Source organism: Cynocephalus volans, chromosome 18 (assembly GCF_027409185.1).
Source record: "Cynocephalus volans isolate mCynVol1 chromosome 18, mCynVol1.pri, whole genome shotgun sequence".
Taxonomy (NCBI): Eukaryota; Metazoa; Chordata; class Mammalia; order Dermoptera; family Cynocephalidae; genus Cynocephalus; species Cynocephalus volans.
The window spans coordinates 8,108,470-8,131,120 of NC_084477.1; the positions used below are offsets into that span (position 1 = coordinate 8,108,470).

Genomic DNA, 22,651 nt, shown 5'->3' on the forward strand with positions numbered 1-22,651 from the left:
TGTGAGTGGACCGAGGAGGAGGGAGACGGGCTATCCGGCTTGCCTTCGGACACGTACTCTATGGTTGTCCGCCTTCCTCTCTAGCCGCTCGCGCTCTATGCTCCGCGGTGGCGGGTCGCCTGCCGCCAGCCGGCCAGCGGGGAAGGGTGCGCAGAGGGAGGCGGGGCCGAAAAGCAAGAGGTGTCTCCTCCACCGGAGCCGCGGGAGACCCGAGCAGCTCAGTGACAGCACGTCGGCCGCCATGTCAGCCGGTGGGGTTGGAGACGGACGCGGGGGCCCGCGGTAACCTGCCTTTCGCCTGCCATTCCCAGGTGAGGAGGGGAAGAGCGGGCTGCAGGGGACCCGCCGGCTCGCGGCGGGGATGGGAAGCCTTTCGGGAGCCCCTCGCTCCTCCCCCTGCGCCTCCTCCCCAGCAGCGCCGCCTCTGCCCTCCAGGCGAGGGGTAGCCCGGTTCCCTCACCTGCGCCCCCTCTCCGGTCGCCTGTTTTCCCCTGTCGCCTCCAGCCACCGCGGGTCCCCTGTTCCTGCGCATCCTGAGGGACTGTCGCCAGAAATCGTTCCTCGCCGGCTTCCACTGTGCTTCTCTTCCTTTCTGTGCTGCTGCCCCCAGCCCGGTCTGTCCCCCCTTGGGGGTGGTCCTCATGTTCCCGCCATACCTGTCCTCTCCCGCGCCCCCACTTTGCTTATCAAGAACCGCCTAGTGGCTCCCCTCAGTTCCTCCCTCTGGGCTAATGTCTTACCTTCATTTTCATTTTGAATTTGAGTGTTTGAAAGACGAGAAAAAAAAAAAAATAAAGATTTAAAAGCTTAACGTTCCTTTCTGAGGTTAAAAAGGTCAAGACCTTAGGATGTCTCTTTTATTCCCTGTATAAACTTAGTCAAACACGTTGTGCTGTGGAATGCAATTTAAAAGACCAAATCCAAAGGTTCTAAAAATAGGATGCGCTAATGGAAATTCTGGCAGTCTTTTTACCTATTGGGCAAGACTCGATTCTTTGAGTGATTTCAGTCTTTGAGGGTCATGCTCAGGAAGAGCTTTCCCCATTATCCTTTCCACCAAAGCAGGAAAATGCAGCCAATCAACTTAGTGCTCGAAAACATGGACATTCCTTTCTGCTTACTCTGCTGGGAGCGTAATCGAGGTCGGCTTTTAAATTCACCAGGAAAAGATTTCTAAGGAATGTATCCCCTAGCAAATAGTCTGAAGATTATACTCACCTGAAGAAGCTCAGATGGATAAAGAATTGGCAGCCAAGGATGGCCTTTTGGGGACGACAGATTTGTCAGAACACCATAAAAATTATGTAATTAACTGTTGGGGAAGCCTTGGGAACTCGCTCTTTGATCTTTATTTCCTTAAATTCCTTTTTTTCTATATATACAGTTTCTTCGTTGACAATTTTCTGGAAGTGGCTTTTGCATCCTCTGAACACCTGAGAAAGCCTTTCCCCCATGCTTTACTGAGCTGTCACCTTCTCTACCCTTAAAAAACATTTTTGTAAGTTCAGAAATACACTGGATCCCCCCTCCCCCGCCCAAGAGCCATAAGGCATAAATATCTTAAAATCAAATAAAGCAAAATGGTGTCTTATGGTAGAGAAGGACATGGTTCACTCATAGAAATGGGTCATTGAATTTCTCACTTTTAAAATATACTTTTTAAAAAACATTGTGGTAAAAGAAAATATTTATTTAAGATACACTTTATTTCGTAATGTCTGTGGACCAAAGTTAACCTACTCAGTCTCAGAGAAAATGTTGTAATTTTTTATTTTGCTTTTTAGTGGTGGTATTTTCTTTTGGTTTTGGGAAAGAGAATTAGGTTATAATAAGTATTTCCCTTTCTAAAGAGTTAATGGTTCACTTGTTTGTGGTTGAAGGTACTTGAATAATAAGGAGGTGGAATTTTATAAATTTAATTTTGCTGTGGTCTCAGGTGCAAGAAATGAAAGAAATGTCCATTTCACTTTAGAGATGAACCTCATAGTCAGCATTTAGACCTACTTTATGAGAAAACCTTGGTTAGTGTATTTCCCATCTTATTTTCTTAAGAGGTGTGGTTTTGCATCCTGTGCCTTTTTTCCCTTTTTGAAGTAATCTTTCTTTAAAATGGTGATGTGACAAAGCGATTCTGCTGATTATTTTTAAAATGTTTTAAAAGATTGTTATTTTTCTTATTAATTTGTCTCAATTAAATTGGTAGAGAAGGGAAAATACTTCTCCTTTTAATTGACATCTGTAATTGGGAAATGCCAAGTGAGAATTCTTGTTTGCTGTCATAATTAATGCTGTAGGTCCAAAGCAGCACCGTTCAATAGAAATATAATGCAAACCACAGAAGTAATTTAAACTTCTAGTACTCATATTAACAAAGTAGAAACAGGTGAAATAATCTTAATAATGTATTTTAATGCTATATATATATATATATATAGCATTTCAACATGTAATCAATTTTAAAAGTTAATGAAATATTTTACGTTATTTTATATTAAATCTGGCATATCTGGTGTGTATCTTACATTACAACATGTCTCAATTTGGACTAGCCACATTTCAAGTACTCAGTAGTCACATGTAGCTAATGACTACCTTGTCGAGCAGCACATATCTATAGGATTGCCGTGTGATGTTTGAGATGCTTTCTTACCCCGAGAGTCTGATTCTATGGGGTAAATTAAACACTCCTTTTCCTGAAGTGTTGTGATATTCAAATTGAGGAGTTGCTATGCAGGAAGAGAGTTCTCTCTTCCTCTTTGTGTTGACTGTGTTAACACTGAGCCCATGCTTGTTTAGTGAGGATGAGAAGATGAATAGAGTGCTCAGTCATTTCCTGGGGTGTCATTGTTACAGTTATTTACATGTGCATGTCAACAGTGCGTCTAGGCACTGTGTGAGTCTTTACCTACTAAATCTATTGACATTAAGTAGGGAAAACTTGAAGACCTACAAGAAGATTGAACTCTGTGAAGGTAGAGTACCTGCTGCTGTAGAGTGATTTTCAGAATCAATTTCAGGTATGGCCGAATCTTTTGTAAATGTGCTTCTCCATAGTATGGTATTTCTTATCAAGGGAAAGATCAAATCTTTTAGCAAAATTCAGAAGGTTTTTAAATGCCAGGTGAGAAGTACACTTTTTTACACTGAGTAGGACAAAAGTGTAACACTTGTGTATGGTGGTTTAGGGAGATTTAAAAGGAAATGTGGCAATTTTTATATAAAGCTACTGACATACTGTCTAGGTGTGTGCTTTAAGTTGTTTCTGCAAGCGGGGTGGTGATTTGCACGGAACCATCTCTGGTTCAGAGCTGATGTAACTGAAAGATAACCCTGAAGCCAGCTGATGGGGATCAATCAGACCCATCATTGTTCCTATCTTGACCCCAGTGCTCTAATAAACTTCCTAAATACTACTTTGGCTGCAGTGTGTTACAACTACTTTAATTTTTTTAATGTCAAAATTAGCCTGAAGGCCTAATTAATATTCAGTGTAATTTAATACAAGAAACATGACCCTTTCCCAACCTTTATGGTATAAAGAAATTTTAAATTACCTGGTTAATAAACAACCACCCACTGTAAAATCTAGTCACTATGGACCTGGAATGGCACAGGCAAGGGTGTGGAGTATTAGAAGATCGAATTGGGTGTTGTTACTGGATGTTGCTTGTTTTGTGAGCGATGTGTAGAAATATAGTATTTTCTTTTGTATTTAAAACTAGATGGCTGTCTGTTGGCACCATTTTAGTTGGATAAGAAAGAAAATACATTGTTTGGTTCTTACAAATTAGTCTTAGCAAATTTATTTTAGTTATTTGAGGAAGTGTAGTTGATAGTCTGGCAATTTTCAGGTTTTGTTACTGTTGTTGTTGTTGTTGTTTTTAAAGCCCTTATAAGATTTAAATGGTCTCCAAAAGGAATATTCTTGTTGAGAAATTCTAACATATATATATCTTGATACTGTTAGTAACATTCTCTCCAGTTTAGGACCTTGAAGAGTCACATGAATAAAGAGTTTTCTTTATTTAGAAATCATTCCCATGGAGGAAATTATGTTTCCTTTCAACTATAGAATACTTTTTCAAGCACTTGAAACAGTTGTAATATTTCTAACATTTGTAATATTCTTTAAAGAGAGATATTATTTTAAAAATTCTGAAGCCTTGTGGGCCGAGCCTGTGGCGCACTAGGGAGAGTGCGGCGCTGGGAGCGCGGCGACGCCCGCCGCGGGTTCGGATCCCATATAGAAATGGCCGGTGCGAGCGCCGGTCACGAAAAATACAAAAAAAAAATTCTGAAGCCTTGTAATAGCTTTAGATTTCTTAAATTGTTTTAGTCTTAGGTTTGAGATTCTGCTTTTTAACATATTTGGAGATGGAAACTTTGTCATTCTACCACTCCACCCTGCCCTCTCTGAGGATTTCCCGTTTTTCATCATTAGCCATGTGGAAAGGAAAGATAGTGTGTGTCTGTCAAAATAATGACAAGTCAAGATTATTTTTCCCTTTAGAGCTCTAGGAAGAATTCTGAAACCGTAAGTAGTAAATTTAATCACCTTTATTGACATTTGGTTATTTGATATTTTAATTGATAGTATCTAGGCGATTATAGGAATTAATGTTATTTTGTAATTGCCAAATCTGTGAGATTCTCTTCTGAGAATAGTTACCCTGTTTTTCCTGGAAAACTACTACCTGACTAAACAATTACATTTTTTTACCTGCATTAGCTATGTTTTGAAAACTCAGTGAATTAGGTGAATGTGGTTTTCTTAATCGAAAGAATGCAAAGCAACATTTTAAAACACTTCTTACTTTATAGATTTTGAAATGAAATAAATAATTTTCCTTAAAATATGTGAAATTTACGAATGCTGCTGTTCCTGGGTATTTGAGAGTATACCACTCATATTTTGATTTTATACATGCACTGTCCTAATTGTTCACTCTTCTGAAGCTATTACCATTGAACAACTAAATCTTAAAAATAATTTTATATTTTTATATTGCTGAAGATTTTTCAATAAGGATCTGGCTTTTGTGGAAATGTATTTTATTTATTGAAGCTTATTGGAGTTATTTTTACCTTACGAAGCAACAAAAATTATTGAAAAAAAATTGTTTCACTTATGGAGTATGAAAAAGGTTTACCTGCATTGGGTCTTATAAGGATTCGTACCAAGTAACCAACGTGATTTCCTTTCTCATAGTCAACTCAGATGAAAAGAGTAGAAGTTAGAAAATTATGAACTTTAATTTCCTAAAAAAGACCTTATGTATACCCCTTTGTGAAATCTTAATCAAAATTCAGCTATTAGACTCTTTTCTTTTCTTTTTTTTTTTTCTTTGGTAGGGGGTGGCTGGCCGGTACAGGGATCGAACCCTGGGCTTGGTTTTATCAGCACCACACACTCACCAAGTGAGCTAACTGGCCAGCCCTATTTTCAACAATTTACAAAGTAATCCCTAGATTCCTTTTGTTCAACTGTTTTTAAAATTCTGTTGTGGAGTCCTTTGCATGCCAATTAGAGTTATACCTGTAGCATTGGGTAAGCACTGTAAAGAGCCAGAATTAGAAGCAATGTCATTTGTCTTCTCTATTTTAATCATATAATAAATGTTTTCTGACTAAGAAGAGAAAAGATAGTTTATTTTATTAGTATTACATTTGAACTCTAGTTTTAAAATTCATCTAGTAAATCTTACATCCAACAAAGCTTAAATTTTCACTAGCCAGAGAAAGATCTCTCTCAAAATAACCTAAAGTAAAAAATTATGTAATTCAGAGCTGGCTGCTTAACTCAGTTGGTTAGAGCATGGTGCTGATAATACCAAGGTCCAGGGTTCGATCCCTGTGGCCGGCCACAAAAAAAAAAAAAAAAAAAAATTCAGGAGATTAGTTTTTATTCTATCAGGTGGCCTTTTGGTTGATGATAGTTCTGTGCATTTTGATGCCTACAGGCTTTTTATCCTTCTTTTCTCAGCTGTATGCCTGGGGAAAACCTAGGAGTTGCCTAGTGAACCCTAGCAGATCTTTGCTTTTGTGTATATGGCTTGTCTTTCCTGTGCAGAAAACTTACGAGCAAAAATTGTGCTATGGGAACACTTATCCAGGCTGAGGAAACAGATATTTTAAGAATGTCTGTCTTATTACTAAAGCTTCCATGTATTTGGATAATACCATGTACTTTGTATAGCTTTTGCTAGAGTGTTTCTGTTTTGCTCCAGTTCTTCAGATCCAGAATGTGCCTATAGCTTAATATGCCTTCCCTCATCTTTTTTTTTTTTTTTCTATTCTGCCTTCCATGGAAAGCTGTGAAAGGTCAGAACAGACCATGTTTTATTATAAACTTGAAAATGAAGGGGGGATATAAATCTTTCTTCTTTTCTCTTTCCTTTCCTTCCTTCCCTATTACAAAAGTGAAAATGCTCCAAAGGGAAAAAATGTAAATAAACTTTAACTTGGGGAAAACATGGTTATTCAAAAATTAGTGGTTTTTTTCTGTAATGAAAGTTGAAAAGCAACTTTTATTTAGCAGTCAGAATCTCATAACCTGTTGATGATGTCTGATGGATTGGCCACGAAGAAACTTTGGGAGTAAAGAAACTTTGGGTGCACAGATACTAGAAGGTATCCTCTGTTACAAGTTTTTTCTCTGTTCATTGAACCTTTTCGTAGCATTTCTAACCTAGAATGAACTGCCTTACTCTGAAATTTTTTCTTTTCCCGAAACCCCATCAAAATACATTCTCATGGATGACTACAAGAAAGCACATCCACTTTTACACCTGTCTTTCTTCTTGCCTTTCTACTAACTTTCAGAGTGTTGGAGATATAAATCAGTAGGTCACCATTATCTCAGACATCAGAATAGGGAGTAATAGCGTACATACTTATTTAGATATTTTATTGTAGGAATGGAAAATAGCAGTTACCTATTTGAACATGGATAAAATATAATTTCCTAGGAATAATCAGAGTTTTAAACCTGGGGCTCAAGAATAGGCTTCAGGGGTCCATGGATAGGCTGCTTGGTAAGAAACTGGGTGCAGGAAGAAAGATTATCCTTGAACAACAGATAGAGACATTTTTCTACTGAGAAAAGAGGGGGAAATACTGGTTACTAGCTGATACATGGTAACCTCTATTTACTAGTGGTACAGTTGAGACTGTCTGCTGAGCTAGGAATAGGCAGGGGACTAGAGGCTGGTGAAGGTTTAGAATTTGAAGGGATTTTGTCCTGAGAGCTCTATGAGAAGGATGTCTGGCCAACGTCGAGGCTGCTGTTGAGGTTGCGTGAATACTGCTTTTAGAGAGTTACCAATTTGCATTGTGTGATTTTCTTTAGCAATATAACAGCTTGGCTATAAAAGCAGAGAAAGTGATTAGATTGATCAGGGCTGGGGATTTACAGGGTGTGTGCAACAGAAGAGGACTGAGAAAATAGCTAGAGATGATACATGGATTCAGTGCTAGAAAAGAAAGGAAGTATAGTTGGCTCCTCCATGTCTGTGAATTCCACATCTGTGGATTCAACCAACTGTGGATCGAAAATATTCAGGGGGAATATTCCACACAGCTCCAAAAAGCAAAACTTGAATTTGCCAGGTGCTGAGCACTATGTTGGACCCTTGTGAATGAAGTGATGTGTAGGCATTGTATTAGGTATTATAAGTAATGTGGACATGACAAAGCATACAGGAGGATGTGTATAGGTTATATGCAAATACTATTGCCATTTTATATAAGGGACTTGAACATCCATGGATTTTGGTATCAAGGGGGTTCCTGGAACCAGTCCCCCACAGATACTGAGAGAGACTGTAATGCCATGAGGAAGCTGACTAATCTAGTATTAAAAAAGAAGGCGGGGGTGAAGGGGGTCAGGAGTCTGAGAGTACTTATAGTTGAACAGCTGGGGTAATGACAGTACGGGATTGAAAGTAACCAACTAGTAAGAGTTTAAGAGACAGATAACAGGATGTTGGTAGTGGGATGCTGGAGATATTGAGTCTCATCTGAGTCTAACAGATTATTTATTTTGATGCTCAGTAAAAACATAAGACTGGAGTGACACTAGCTAAATTGACCAGACAGTAGGATGTCATTATAGATTTTTAAGACATGAAGGATTATTCATTCTACAAGTATATGGAGTCACTGTTTTTATTATATAGAACAGGTAATGTTTTCTGAAAATTAATCTGCCTGTTGTATGCAGGATGGATTGAAAGGGCTATGTGAAGTGATGAGAGCCTTAGTTAAAAGAAAATGGATATCAGCCTAAACTCTTTTTGAAGTTTCATAACTGAAATAATAGAATTTACGAGTTTTTGCTGTTTCTTCAGCAGTAAAAAGTAAGCTAGAGAGCTCCTAGCTTAAGTTTTATAATTTTAAAAATTGTGTCTGCCAGAGGTTTTATAATTCTAAAAATTGTGTTTACCATATGGAATATTATGTTCTTCATCCTAGTTTAATTCATAAATTAATTTTAATTTACTGATAATTCATATAAACCTACATACTGATACACCCGCATAAGAAAATGTGCCATTTGGGCCGAGCCCGTGGCGCACTTGGTAGAGTGCGGCGCTGGGAGCGCGGCGACGCTCCCGCCGCCGGTTCGGATCCTATATAGGACTGACCGGTGCACTCACTGGCTGAGTGCCGGTCACGAAAAAACGACAAAAGAAAAAAAAAAAAAAAAAAAGAAAATGTGCCATTTGAGTGAATAATTTTGAAATATGGTGGCTTGTGAATGACTATGAACCTAGCATTAATGACTAATGTCATGAATGCCTTTACATAGATTTGTTTTAATTTTTTTTTTTAGAAAGGAAAGGAAATATATGAAAACTTTTTGGTAGTATAATTTATAATTTATTTAGTATACATTGCGTAGAATTTTATTTCTTAATTCTACCAGAATTTTAAATGCTACCTATTTTGACTTAGGGTTCAGGAAACCTACGGGGAAAAGTTCTGAAACTATTTATTATTTTTGTTTAAAAGGAGCTGTTTTCTATTTCTTGTTCTTTTTTCCTTTTTTTTTTTTTTTTTTTTTTGTTTTGCGGCCGGCCTATATGGGGATCTGAACTCGTGACCTTGATGTTGTAAGGCTGCGCTCTAACCAACTGAGCTAACCAGCCAGCCCAGAAACAATTTAGATGAGTTAATTTCTAAGATCTATACAGTTTCATCATAGAGGTCTCTACTTTATGCCCCTGAGAACTGACTTTATAGGAATTCCTGTTTCTTTACATTATTGGTAATTGTAGTGGGTGAGTCTTAGGTGCTGTACAATAGTTAGGGTACTGAGGCAATGAATGTCTACTGAAATGGTAGAGAAACATACTTTCTAAAAGAAAAAAAAACTCCACACATTTATTACATGAGATAATATATGTCCAAGGGACTATCTGCCATAGTGTTTAGCACACAGATGGCACTTAGTAAATGATGGGTGTTTTTGTTTGTTTTGTTTTGTTTTTTTTTATAAAGATGACCGATAAGGAGATCTTAACCCTTGACTTGGTATTGTCAGCACCACACCCTCCCAAGTGAGCTAACTGGCCATCCCTATATAGGGATCTGAACCCAGAGTCTCAGTGTTATCAGCACCATACTCTCCCAAGTGAGCCATGGGCCGGCCCCTGTGTTTTGTTTTTAATTTGCTAAATTTTGTTATAACCCTGTATTTATTTAGGTTATTTCCTTTCTAAAGAAATGAACTATATTAATATTTAGATGAACTCTGTAGCATTCTTTGTGATTGAAAAAAATTATACATGTCCTTGGTTCAATGCTTTTTAAAGTTTTTTTAGTATAAAAATATTACATGTTGAAGTATGCAAGATACAGAAAAATGCAAAAAAGAAGAAAAAATTCACTTGTACTCCCATCAACCAAAAGTAGGAACTGTTAACATCTTAATATGTTTACCTTCAGTCTCTGGAGTGTGTGCTCTTACATAGTTGAGATAATATTTATGGTTTGTTTTAGATTCTACTTCCTGGGCCGGCCTGTGGCTCACTCGGGAGAGTGTGGTGCTGATAACACCAAGGCCACGGGTTCGGATCCCACATAGGGATGGCCGGTTGCTCATTGGGTGAGCGTGGTGCTGACAACACCAAGTCAAGGGTTAAGATCCCCTTACCGGTCATCTTTTAAAAAAAAAAAAATAGATTCTACTTCCCTCATTTTTTTTTTTTTTTTTTTTTCTGACCGGTAAGGTGATCGCAACCCTTCACACGGTGTTGTCTGCACCACGCTCAACCAGCGAGTGCACTGGCCATCCCTAAATAGGATCCGAATCTGCGGCCTTGGTGCTACCAGCGCCGCACTCTCCTGAGTGAGCCAGGGGGCTGGCCCTACTTCTCTAATTTTATTATAGACTCATAATGTAAACTTTTTGTGGCTTTGTAACATCAGGGGTATGAGCTAATTTACTTAATCATTCCTCTGTTATTGAACATTTAAGTTATTTCCAGTTTTTCACTCACTGTCACACTGACCTTGGACAAGTTATTCAACTACTTTCCCCTTTAGTTTTCTTCCCAGTTGTAAGTGAGGAAAGTAATACTTCATAACAGTTATGAGGATTAACTAAGATAATGTGTATAGACTATAGAATAATCCTCAAAATAAGCCTTTAAAACAATGCTCCCACGTTCATTGTGCAGAGAGGATTTCTCTTTTTTCCTTTTTGTTTCTATTTAGAATATTTCTTTAGCATAATCCCCAGAAATAAAAGTGCTTAATTGTTTTAATAACCTCATTACATATCGTGAAATCGTTTTCCAGCAAGCTGTGCCAATTTACATTCCTATGGAGCAGCATGTGACGGTCTGTATTTCATTCACCCTCACTAGTATCACATATTCTCATTTTCTAAGTCTTTATTAGTTTGAAAGGTAAGTGAATTATCCATATTAGTTAGGGAAGAGGCTTTATAAAAGACTAGTAGGAAATAAAGTTAGGAAGATGGGTTTCAGAGAGACCGTAGAGAGGCTTCGGAGCTGGCACTGTTGAGTGGCATGACCCTCCCAGTTCTCTGTAAGGGCTGGAACTGGAGTAGGGGCAGTGTGAGTTGAGAGGCGGGTTCCATCAGCTCCACCTACTTCTTGCACATTTCCATTCAGCCAAGCTGGTGTGCTGAGTGTCCTCTAAAAGCTCTTTGTCTTTGTATCCGTACTGAGGTACTGTCCCATCCCACCTTTCTTTCTTTTCCTCCTAATGTTTCTTTCTTATTGTGATTCAATCTCATCTCCTCTATGTCTTTTCCTACACAGGAGGCCTGGCCTGCTTAAACAGAATAGCAAAGCAAGAAGGTGGTGGAGCCAGTTGAGCTTAGGTATTACCAGATTTACCTATCAGATAAATCATTCCACCTCCCCCGAGATGGGCGAGTAGAGTTTCGGGAACCGGGAAGGTTTCTCCAGTAACATAACCCTTAATATTTATGTTAATTTTATTTTGAAGCAATATTAACACATGTCCAATGCTTTTAAAGACGTTTTTTCTGGATATAAAAATATGCACCTTACAACTCCATAAGACAAATAACCAAATAAAAAAGCGGGCAAAGGTTCTGAATAGACATTTCTTCAAAGATATACAAATGGCCAATAAACACTTGAAAAGATGCTCAATGTCATTACCCATCAGGGAAATGCAAATCAAAACCACAATGAGATACCACTTCACGCCTGCAGGTAGAGGAATAGGAACTCCCCTACATTGCTGGTGGGAATGTAAAATGGTTATGATCCCTGTGGAAAACTGTGATGATTCCACAATAAGTTAATAATAAAATTAGCATATGACCCAGCAATTCCACTCCTAAGTACATACTGAAAAGAATGAAAAACACATGTTCAAACAAAAACTTGCATACAAATGTTTATAACAGCATTATTCATAATAGCCAAAAAGTAGAAAAAACCCAATGTTCATCAACTGATGAATGGATAAATAAAATGTGGTCTGTCCGTACAATGGAATATTATTTGGCAATAAGAAGAAATGACACGTTGATACATGCTACAACATGGATGCACCTTGAAAACATTATACTAAATGAAAGAAGCCAGTCACAAAAGCACATATGCTATATGATTCCATTAAGACAAAATGTTTAAATAGGTAAATCTATAGTTACAGAAGGTAGATTACTGATTTGGTTGTCTAGGGCTGGGGTAGGGTCACAGAAGAATGGAAAGTGACTACTAGTGGGTATTTGTGGCTGGGGGTTCTGTTTAGGGTGATTAAAATGTTCTAGAATTGTGATGGCTGGGCTACTTTGTGAATATACTAAAAACTATTGTACATTTTATTTTATTTTTTATTTTATTTATTTATTTATTTATTTATTTTTAAAGATTACCGGTAAGGGGATCTTAACCCTTGACTTGGTGTTGTCAGCACCTAACAGGCCATCCCCCCCCCCCCCCCCCCGTGGCCTTGGTGTTATCAGCACCACACTCTCCCGAGTGAGCCACGGGCCGGCCCCTATTGTACATTTTAAATGGATGAATTATATATGAATTATATCTCAATAAGACTGTCATTAAATAACTCAATTGCAAATAATGCATGTTTATAATAGAAAATGTGTAAAATACAGAGAAGTATATGAAGAAGAAAAGTAATTAGAATTTTTAAAATTCACTTTTTCCATTTCAATAAGCTAAAAGGGAATAATGTAAGCTTATTCAAATCAAGATCAATACCTTACAATAACATTCTTTTTTTTTTTTTTTTTTTTTTTTTAAAAGATGACTGGTAAGGGGATCTTAACCCTTGACTTGGTGTTGTGAGCACCACGCTCAGCCAGTGAGCGAACCAGCCATCCGTATATGGGATCCGAACCCGGGGCCTTGGTGTTCTCAGCACCGCACTCTCCCAAGTGAGCCACGGGCGGCCCCTACAATAACATTCTGATGTGGGATTTCAATGCCCAAGTTTACATTTCTGTTTATTACCCTGGGGGTAAAATTAATGAATTATGCCTGTGGGGTAACATCATAGCATGTTATAGAAACAAAGATTTCTCAGTAGTCAGTAAAGTGGTAGAAGAGTTGGGTCCTCATGTGCCCAAGATAAGTAGGGGTGCTGAAGTCAAAAGAGCCCATGCAGTCACAATTTATGCCATATTCCGTTTATGAACAGAATTTTAATTTTTACAGAGAAGCATCATGTTAAATTTAAATTAATGTTATTTTTACTTCATTGATGTTTTCATTGCTTGTATTAATTTCTAAGTTTGTTTCGGTTTAATTGTGTTAGAGTTATAAGCACATAAAATTTTTGTCTTTATATCTTTAAATAAGATTGTAAGTAAAAATAATAGAGCACTGCTTAAGGACCATCATAATTATTTCTTTTAGTAGAGCCATTCAAGAGAAATAATGTCATAAATGCTTTGAACTGAAAGGGCCCTTAAAGAAATCTTCATGGGGCCTGCCCGGCCCGTGGCTCACTCGGGAGAGTGTGGTGCTGATAGCACCAAGGCCGCGAGTTTGGATCCCTATGTACTGATGGCCGGTTAGCTCACTTGGGAGAGCGTGGTGCTGACACAACCAAGTCTAGTGTTAAGATCTCCTTACCGGTCATCTTTAAAAAAGAAAAGAAAAGAAATCTATTCAATCTCTTGATTTTGCTGCTAAAGAAATTAAAACTTAGAGGGGATGAGTGTCTTTTTAATCTCTTTAAACAAGTTAGTAACTTTTCACTAACAGAGTTGGGAGTAGAATGCAGATTTCAATTCTTGTAGTCCAATGTTTTTTTTCTTATGCTTTATCACTTTTTTTTCTTTTCCTTTACCCTCAATCCTGACTAAAAGCTTGCCCTTTACTGTTGTTTCTTGTACATGTACTTTTGTCTCTTCAAATAGAGTACTCTTGGACATGTACTGTACTTAATTCTTTTATATCCTATTCCCCTTCCTCAAGCACCGCCCTCCCCGCCCCCCGCAGTGAGCCCAGTGGTATGTACTTAGGAGGCACTCAGTGAATAGTACATTTTGCCTTTAGGAATCCATGGAAACTTGGACTTCAAAATTAAGGCAAGCGCCAGAGTGGGAACATTTGGAAGTCTTGTTCGAACATGTTTTTACTTTAGAAAGTTGTAAATATTGAATTAGGTTTTTACATTTTTAGGAACCATCCTGCCCTCCTTTTTTTTTTTGATTGGTTGGTTGGTTGGTTTTGATGGGACATAGCTTTTTTGAAGATTACTGAGATGGTTAGGAAAAGAACAAGTACTAAGGAAGTCATTCAGGAGAATATGCTTTTGTGGTTAACATGTCTTCAGAACTGATAATTCTTATGAAGTAAAAGTTTAAACAGCACAATCACATCCTGCTGTACTGTTATTATCATTGTGTTCTTCCCTCCCCTTACCCCTCCCCTCAACCTGTTACGCCCTTTGCTGTTTTTACTCCTTATTCCAGTTCTCTTTCTACACCCTCTAATCATATTCTGGGTGTGGTTTGGACCTGAATTTTGGATTAGAGTTACCTCTGAAACGCAGTAGTCTTTATGATGTCTTCTACTCTATCCACTGTTTATATCCATTATTCAAGTTCTCCAAGTATGTTTCCACTTTCACTTGGGCATCTGAAGTTTATTTTTAAAATTTCAGGACAGTCCTATTAGTAAAATAATGTATTTTCTAAATTTTAATATGCGTGGTCATAATTCTTTCCGGAACCAGTTTTATTCCTTTTTTTTTTTTTAAATAGGTTTTCATTTTACCTTTTTAATGGGCATGGAATTGTCTTTCATGTTTTTCTATAGTGGAGAAACCTAGTCAAGAATGTTAAAAGGTAAGGTGAGCCTTTTAAATAAAATTATAGTTGCAGAAACAAAAACAGAAAGGCTAGATTAAATTAATTTGACCCTGGTCTAATTACATTGGTCTTGTCTCCATTTTAGAAAAGAACTTAAAACAATCTCTCTGTGTTTTCTTTCAGTATTTAAATTTAATCATTTAATTTGCATAGCATGAGTAGCAAGGATTCGTAATTGCAGGCTCTCAAATTCTCCCACATTGTTATGTCGGAAAGTAGAGTGAGCCCATTAATTTAATTCATTTGCTTTTTTACTGATTCATGCTTCTTTTTTTGGAATTTGCTGACTTGTTTTTATATCTAACCTTTCACCGACAAAAATACTCTCTGTTCTGAAGTTTTCTCTCTATTTCTGTTTCTTACTAGATAATATTTGTGGGTTTTTGTCGTGAAATATGTTGTAAACATCACTTTAAGTGATATATAACCATTTTTTCTAAATCTGTTTCCTTAGGTAAGAGGTAGTGAACGAGAAACTTCGGTATTGGAGTTCAACTGCATGCATTTAGTAAGCACCTTTTATGTGCCTAGGGCTATGTTGTGGTAAGTGTTGCAGGAGAGGTAACAGACACATTCTCTTGCTTCAAGCACTTGAATTCTAGTTGGGAAATCTTATACATTCGTGAAATAACTTCAGAAAAACCCTAAAGTGATAAAGAAGCAAATTTGAGACAGTGTCCACTGGATACCTAAGAAAATTACAGTGCTTATTTCATTGAAAAAACAGGTCTCTGAAAATGTTTTAGTGTAGGTTCTGTATTAGCTGTTGCCTCAATTCATCATGTTCTTAGGCTAAATGGTACTGTCTCAGTTTCTCTTCCCGCTTCCCCTAACTTGTCCAAACTCGTCATCTTCCACACCTTGTTTACGGAGTCTGCCCCATCCGAGGAGCACAGGCTCTGGAGCTAGTCTGCCTAGGTTTGAGTCCTAATCCCGAGAACTGTTTATCTTAGATGAGTTGCTTAACCTATCAGTACCCCAGTTTGTGTAACTATAAAATGGTGGTGCTAATAATAACTACCTAATAGGATTGTTGTGAGGATGAACGAGTTACACAGTGAACACAGTATAAATGTTTGTTATTCTCATACTCTGTCCTTACGGTTACTCCTCACAATAGACTTAAACAAAAACTAACCATTTATTTGAACCTAAATATTTTGGGGAATTTTGTATTTTTTTATATTCTGCTCTATAAAATGTTTGTTTTAACATAACATTAGTGTCTGCTTTTTCCCCTCAATTTTTGGACTGAATTTATGTTTAAAAAAAATGTACATTTCTGATCCTGTGGCTTTGCAGATCCGTGGTCAGCTTTTATTCTTTCCTCTTTCCTTCTTCTGTTCAGTGTTACTTCATCTGCCTTGCTGCCTACAAAGTTTTGCATGTGAGCTGTCTGCTAGCTTATAAACTCAAGGAGGAATTCTGTTTCAATGATTATGACAGTGATGATAAACGTCACAGTTACTAAACACTAATGCCACGTATCTTCCTATCACTAGAAAATTCACAATTTCACAAATAGCCGAAAAGACGACATGTTACTGCTGTAATTGAAGTATAAAATATGACTGGAATTGTCATCCTACATTATTTCTACTCTTAAAAATCCGTCAAATACTTAATTGATCTCATGGTTTCTCATAACAAATTTATACACTGAGGGAGGATGTGTTCATTCAGCAGACATTCCTTGAGTGGCTACTATGCATCCAGCACTAGCCTCGAAACTAGGAAGAAATGCAGTGTATAGTGATTAATGGGGTATACTCCAAATTCCGACAGATCTGGATTCAAATCTCAGTTCTGCTACTTACTTGCTACATAAGTTTGAGCAAGTTACTTATCTCTATGTTTCTGTTTCCTTACCCATAAGGTCGGGACAATAATAGGGTTTCTATCAATTAAATAAAATATGTAAAGTGTTAGCACAGCACATGGTACTCATCCAATGTTTAATAAATGTTACATATTATCAACTCCTATTTTAGGAGAACAGGATCCGATTGCAGGTATCCAGTGGGCTTGAATTTTATCTGCCGGCCCCATGGGGACAGAAAAGGAGGCCTTGAGCCTGAGCCAAGGGACCTGAATTGAGCATTGGCACTGAGAGCTCCACATAATGCCAGGATCCCTGAAGATCTCTCTGTTCTCAAAAGTGATGGGTTGGGGACAGGGGGTGGCATGCAGAATGTGCCCAGTAGAAAAGGGATAAGAAGTTTTACTGTTTCCTCCTGGACATTCTTTTGAAGATAGGGGCTTCCCTGAGAATTTATAACCATGACTATATTAACCCTGAGGTTTGAGTTTCATATTAATGCTTTCCTCCACCAAATAATAGTATGGAAAGTGGCCTTGGCAAGTGATGCAACTTGGGATGCCTAGCAAGAGCAAAAGGACTCGTGAAGGAGTGATCCCTAAATCAGCCTATTCAGGATTCCCACAGATAGTCTCTCACTGCAGAGGAGTTTGTAATCCAGAACTACAAATTAATCCACCATGAGCAAGAGTCAGCAGAAACAACAAGCAGATTTAGAATTTGAAATAATGAGCATCTTCTGACTTTAAAGTAAATATTAAAATTTTAGAGCGTAAAACATAGAAAAGGATACTATCAAAAGATTAATGACATTTTAAACAGTACTATATGTGACATCTAGAAATAAAAGAGATAAACTGAGCGGAAAAATTAAGTCGCAAATTATATACAACTAAAGAAAAGTAGTTAACTGGAAGATACTCATGAAGTTGGATTCTGAATTCAATCCCCAGATTGCAGCACAAAAATATTTTAAAAAATGATCAGAGATGTTAACTAATGTAGATCATAGAATAAGAAAATCTAATGTACATCTAACAGGAGTTACAGAAGGAGAGAGCAATGTGAATGGAAGAGAGAGAGTATTTAAGGAGATACATGCTGATTGTTTCTCAGAATTAATGAAACATAAATACTCAGGTTAAGAAATCACAGAGTCACAAGCAGAATAAATAAAACTAAGTTTCTACTTAGAATACATGGCAAGAAATGTGGTACATCTACACAATGGAATACTACTCAGCTATAAAAACGAATGAAATACTGCCATTTGCAACAACATGGATGGACCTCGAGAGAATTATATTAAGTGAAACAAGTCAGGCACAGAAAGAGAAATACCACATGTTCTCACTTATTGGTGGGAGCTAAAAATTAATATATAAATTCACACACACACACACACACACACAAAAACCGGGGGGGGGGAAGAAGATATAACAACCACAATTACTTGAAGTTGATACGACAAGCAAACAGAAAGGACATTGTTGGGGGGAGGGGGGGAGGGAGAAGGGAGGGAGGTTTTGGTGATGGGGAGCAATAATCAGCCACAATGTATATCGACAAAATAAAATTTAAAAAATAAATAAATAAAAAATAATAATAAAAAAAAGAATACATGGCAAGAAATATCTCTGGTCAGGCAGTTGACTTTTTAACTGGAGTATAGGATTTTATGAGTGTCTTGGCATCCAGGGACTATTTACAAGGGTGTTCTTAATTTATCTTTATGGATGCTTTTAGCAGTTTTACATACATTGTATCATTTTATTCTTACAACAAAGACACTGAGGCTGATAGGGTTGAACTAACTTGACCTAGATTTTACAGCTGACAAGCATAGGAGCCTATATTTGAACTGAAGGAATGACTCCAAAATTAGATTCCCTTCATATCGGTTTATCCTATCTGTAGTCTTAGTTTCTTGTTTTGAAATGGAACTTCCGGTTCTAATGGATGAGGGGGGCTTATAGTCTTGAAAATGGTAATAAACTATGCTGAGTTTCTAATTTTGTTTTTTTATTAGGATGTAACATCACCAGTTGCCTGTTACTATTGATGCTTTCCTTAGATTTTTTTTTTTTTTAAATAACCTGTTATTTTCTTTTGAGGCCTATATGTGGATTTTGTTCTTGACATGTAAATATTAAGACTTGTAGCATTTAAAGTATATTGAGTCAGAAATTAAATGAATGCCTTAAAATATTGAAATCTTTTTTGAGTAAACTCTAAAAATAATCCCTGATCATGTTGTCACAATCAGAGGACGTTATTTTGACATTTACCAATATACTTGTTTATATACCTTAGTTTAAAGACCAGGGAGAAAGGTAAGCACAGTTATAGAGTTGCTCTCATCTGATTGCAAAGACTAATTCAGGAGGACCTTTCAGTTGTATCTCTGTCTTTCTAAATGTACTCTATTAACTTCTATAGTAGTTTGCACATAGTAGACCTTCAAAAATTTGATGGACTCTGCACAAAAAGGACCTATCTTTTTACTCCCTTCTTTAATACTGTTCCTAGTTGAATTATTATTTTCTGAAGATTGAGCATATTTTATATGGATTTAATTTTGAGAAAACTGGTGTCTTTCTGAAGGTTTCTTTATATCCTGTAAAAAAAAAAAAAAAAAAAAAATTAGTTCATCAAAACATCCACTGACATCCTTATGCTCCCTTGAGTAATCTGTCTTTAGGTGCTGTTTCTGTCCTGTTTTTTCCTCATAACTGTATGCTTTTATTCCCCAGCCAATCTCATGCATGGATATGGTAAGAACCGCATTGGCTAAATCTTCATCAGTATCTCCATATTATGTCCCCACCCATCCCAGTCTTTCAGAAAACTTAGCCTGGGTCCTTATGAATCAAGTGGTTGCTTAAATGTATGACATGACAGCTACAGACTCTTTATGTGTCAAAGAGGACTTTGCATTTTACAGTTTTACGTTTCTTATAAGCTTTCACAAAAATAATATAAATAAATAGATGATAAATTGTTCTTTATGACTTTGAAGAAAAATTGCTTGCTTAGCTTATTCCCTTTAACAGCAGCCTGCTAATAACTTAGTTTTTGTTTTTTTTATTCATGCATGTGAACTGTATTCTATAGGGAGAAAGGAGAAATGTTTTACCGGCAAAATGTTATGAGGTATCTGCTAATATCATAGGCAAAAGTATTTTTGCAATGTGTATTATTTTTCATAATTTTAATGGTATCTGGTACAATTTAATTTCCTTTTGATAGAGGTGCTTTTTGGTTAAAGTTTAAAAGATAGTCATAAACTTTTTTAACAGTCAAGTATGGAATTGTTCAAATCTTTTTTTTTTCTTTTGATCAGTTGGCTGTTATGGGCATCCAAACCCTTATAATACCACTTTGGTATTGGGCCGAGCCCGTGGCGCACTCGGTAGCGTGCTGCGCTGGCAGCACGGCGACACTCCCGCCGCGGGTTCGGATCCTATATAGGTAATGGCCGGTGCACTCACTGGCTGAGTGCCGGTCACGAAAAAGACAAAAAAAAAAAAAAAAAAAAAATACCACTTTGGTATTATACCACTGTGCTCTAACCAGCTGAGTATCCGGCCAGTCCCTGGAATTAATATCTTATACATACTCCTTATTTTTATCAAGGTGAAACTTCTAGATACATATGCTAAGAGTTATCAAATTTACTGACCCTACGCACAAATCAAAAAGTGAAGTTAAACCCTACTTTGCTGTCACTGTCTTTCTTCTGTCTTCTCCCGCTGTAGTCTATCTCCCACCATCTGTTACTGACAATTCGAGGCTAGAGGAGCCTGTATGTGGAGGGGACAGAGTAGACAGCTAGCAAAGCTGTGACTGAAAAGAAGGTGCCTGGCAAATAGAGTAGTTCCTCCTGCTGGGAGGAACCCTCTGAAAGAGAGAACTCTTTCAGTCTCCTGCTGTCTCCAGACCTCTCAGATCATAGCGTGAGAGAGATCCTGGATTCCTGTCTCTTACCTTCCATATCTGCTCAGTAGTCCAAACTGTGAATTCCGCCTCCATACCTTTCTCATTTATGTTCTCACCATGATCATCCTAGATCAGGACCTCATCTCTCCAGCCCAGTTTCTCCTCCCCTAATCAATCGTGTGTATTTCCATCAGATTTGTCTGCGTAAAGCATAATTCTGATACTCTGGCCCCGTATTTGGAAGCCTTTAATGGCTTCTCAATCCCAACCACAAGAAGTCTAAATCAGTGCCACTCAAATTCTGGTCCTTGGTCTGGTGACAGTTCACCAACTATTTGTTCCTTCTCTGGTGTTGAGATCATTCCAGAAATTGAGAATGTTTAGAAAATTCCATAATGTTTCAATAGAATACATTTTGTCTAAATGTAATGATTTTAGAAATTGGGTTTGTGGTTTGTATCTCTCCCCTCCCCCACTCCCCTTTTTTCCTCTAGTACAATAGTCATCCCTTATCTGTGGGGGATACGTTCCAAGACCCCCACTGGACGCCTGAAACCGTGGATAGTACAGACCCCTGTATATACTATGTTTTTTTCTATACATAGATACCTATGATAAAGTTGAATTTATAAATTAGGCACAATAAGAGATTAATAATAAAATAGAACAATTATAACAATGTACTCTAGTAAAAGTTATGCAGATGTGGTCTCTCTGTCTCAAAATAGCTTATTGTACTGAACTCACCTGTTTTGGGACTGCAGTTGACTTTGAGTAACTGAAACCTTGGCAAAACTGTGGGTAAGAAGGGGACTAATGTAATTGATCATGGCCTACAGAGGTGAAAAAAAGTTGGTCTTTCACAACAGGTAGTGTGGAAAGCATTGGTCTGAATTTTTTTGTATGATCTACCCCCACCTCAATTAATCAGTCTCATCACTCACTGTTTTCCTTGAGCAATCATTCCAAAGTTCAGCTATTTGCTATTAAAACCTTGTGTTTGCTTACCTTTTTATTTTGCTCATGTTAGTTTCTTCTCTTGAAATGGCCTTTCCATGCAGTTGAGCATAGTAGGTCTAGAAATGGATGTCACCGATGGTTGGCTGATTTAATACCTTGTGAGTATCAATACCTTCGTGAATATTTGGTGGTCCTTGGTTCTTTTAGTTCTTCCTATGTATGTGTAGCAGACATATGTTCTATTTACTTTTCCTTATCTAACCTATTTATTTTCATTTCTCTTGTTTATCTTATTTTCTGCAGTATAATTAGATATACTTAAATATTCACACATTACATCCTACCCGCAAGTAAAAGTAACCTTTCTTCCTCTGACTCTCAAAGAACTTGCCTGTCGTTTGTCACATTCTTCTTTGTAGCGAAGATTTTCTGGGCAGTAGGAAGGTTAGGGCAGGGTTTGTAGACATATCTTGTAATTCATTTCCTATTAGAGTATAAACTCTTTTTTTCTCATTTGCCAGTTTGAGAGTATAATCACTTAAGGACAGATTGTGTCTCATCTGTCTCTTCCCCCACTGTATTTAGTAAATATAAGTATCATGTTCATAGTAGGCAGTTCGACTTGATTACGTTGACATCTGGTTAGCTCAGTTAAAGCATGCAACTTCTGATGTCAGGGTTTAGTTTCCATATGGAGATTTATTTGCTTTGTTTAGTGTCCTTACATTAAACCTTTAATGCTGGCCGAATGTTTGCTTTTGGTTACAAAGAACACGAGGTAAGACAAAGAATTAGCGCCTGTATTGCGTAAACAGTTCAAAATCTGTATTCACCTGGATGTGGGGCAGGGACATCATGTTCCCATTCAGAGGGCAACATTATATCACTGTTTTTCAAGATGAGGAACAGTAGACAATAAGGATGGCAGAAGAAAATCTGTAAATTTGCCTGTAGCTGTACTTTTAAACTAGACAACAAGTGATCGTTACTCACATACCTAATGAACTAGAAAGTTCTATTTGTTTTAGACTTGAAGCCGTAAAAGACAAGTGACAGACAAGTTGGGAACTAAACTAGAATAA

At 37.4% G+C, this 22,651-nt stretch overlaps 1 protein-coding gene across 3 annotated transcripts in view; it reads left to right on the forward strand.

Moving 5' to 3' along the window:
* The first annotated feature begins 124 nt into the window (after positions 1-124).
* CNST (consortin, connexin sorting protein) overlaps positions 125-22,651 on the forward strand; it is an 84,266-nt gene continuing 61,739 nt past the window's right edge. For all 3 annotated transcript variants that reach the window (XM_063082769.1, XM_063082770.1, XM_063082771.1), the window contains exon 1: positions 125-311. The gene's annotated coding sequence lies outside the window, so the exon portion shown is untranslated. The remainder of the gene's footprint in view (positions 312-22,651) is intronic.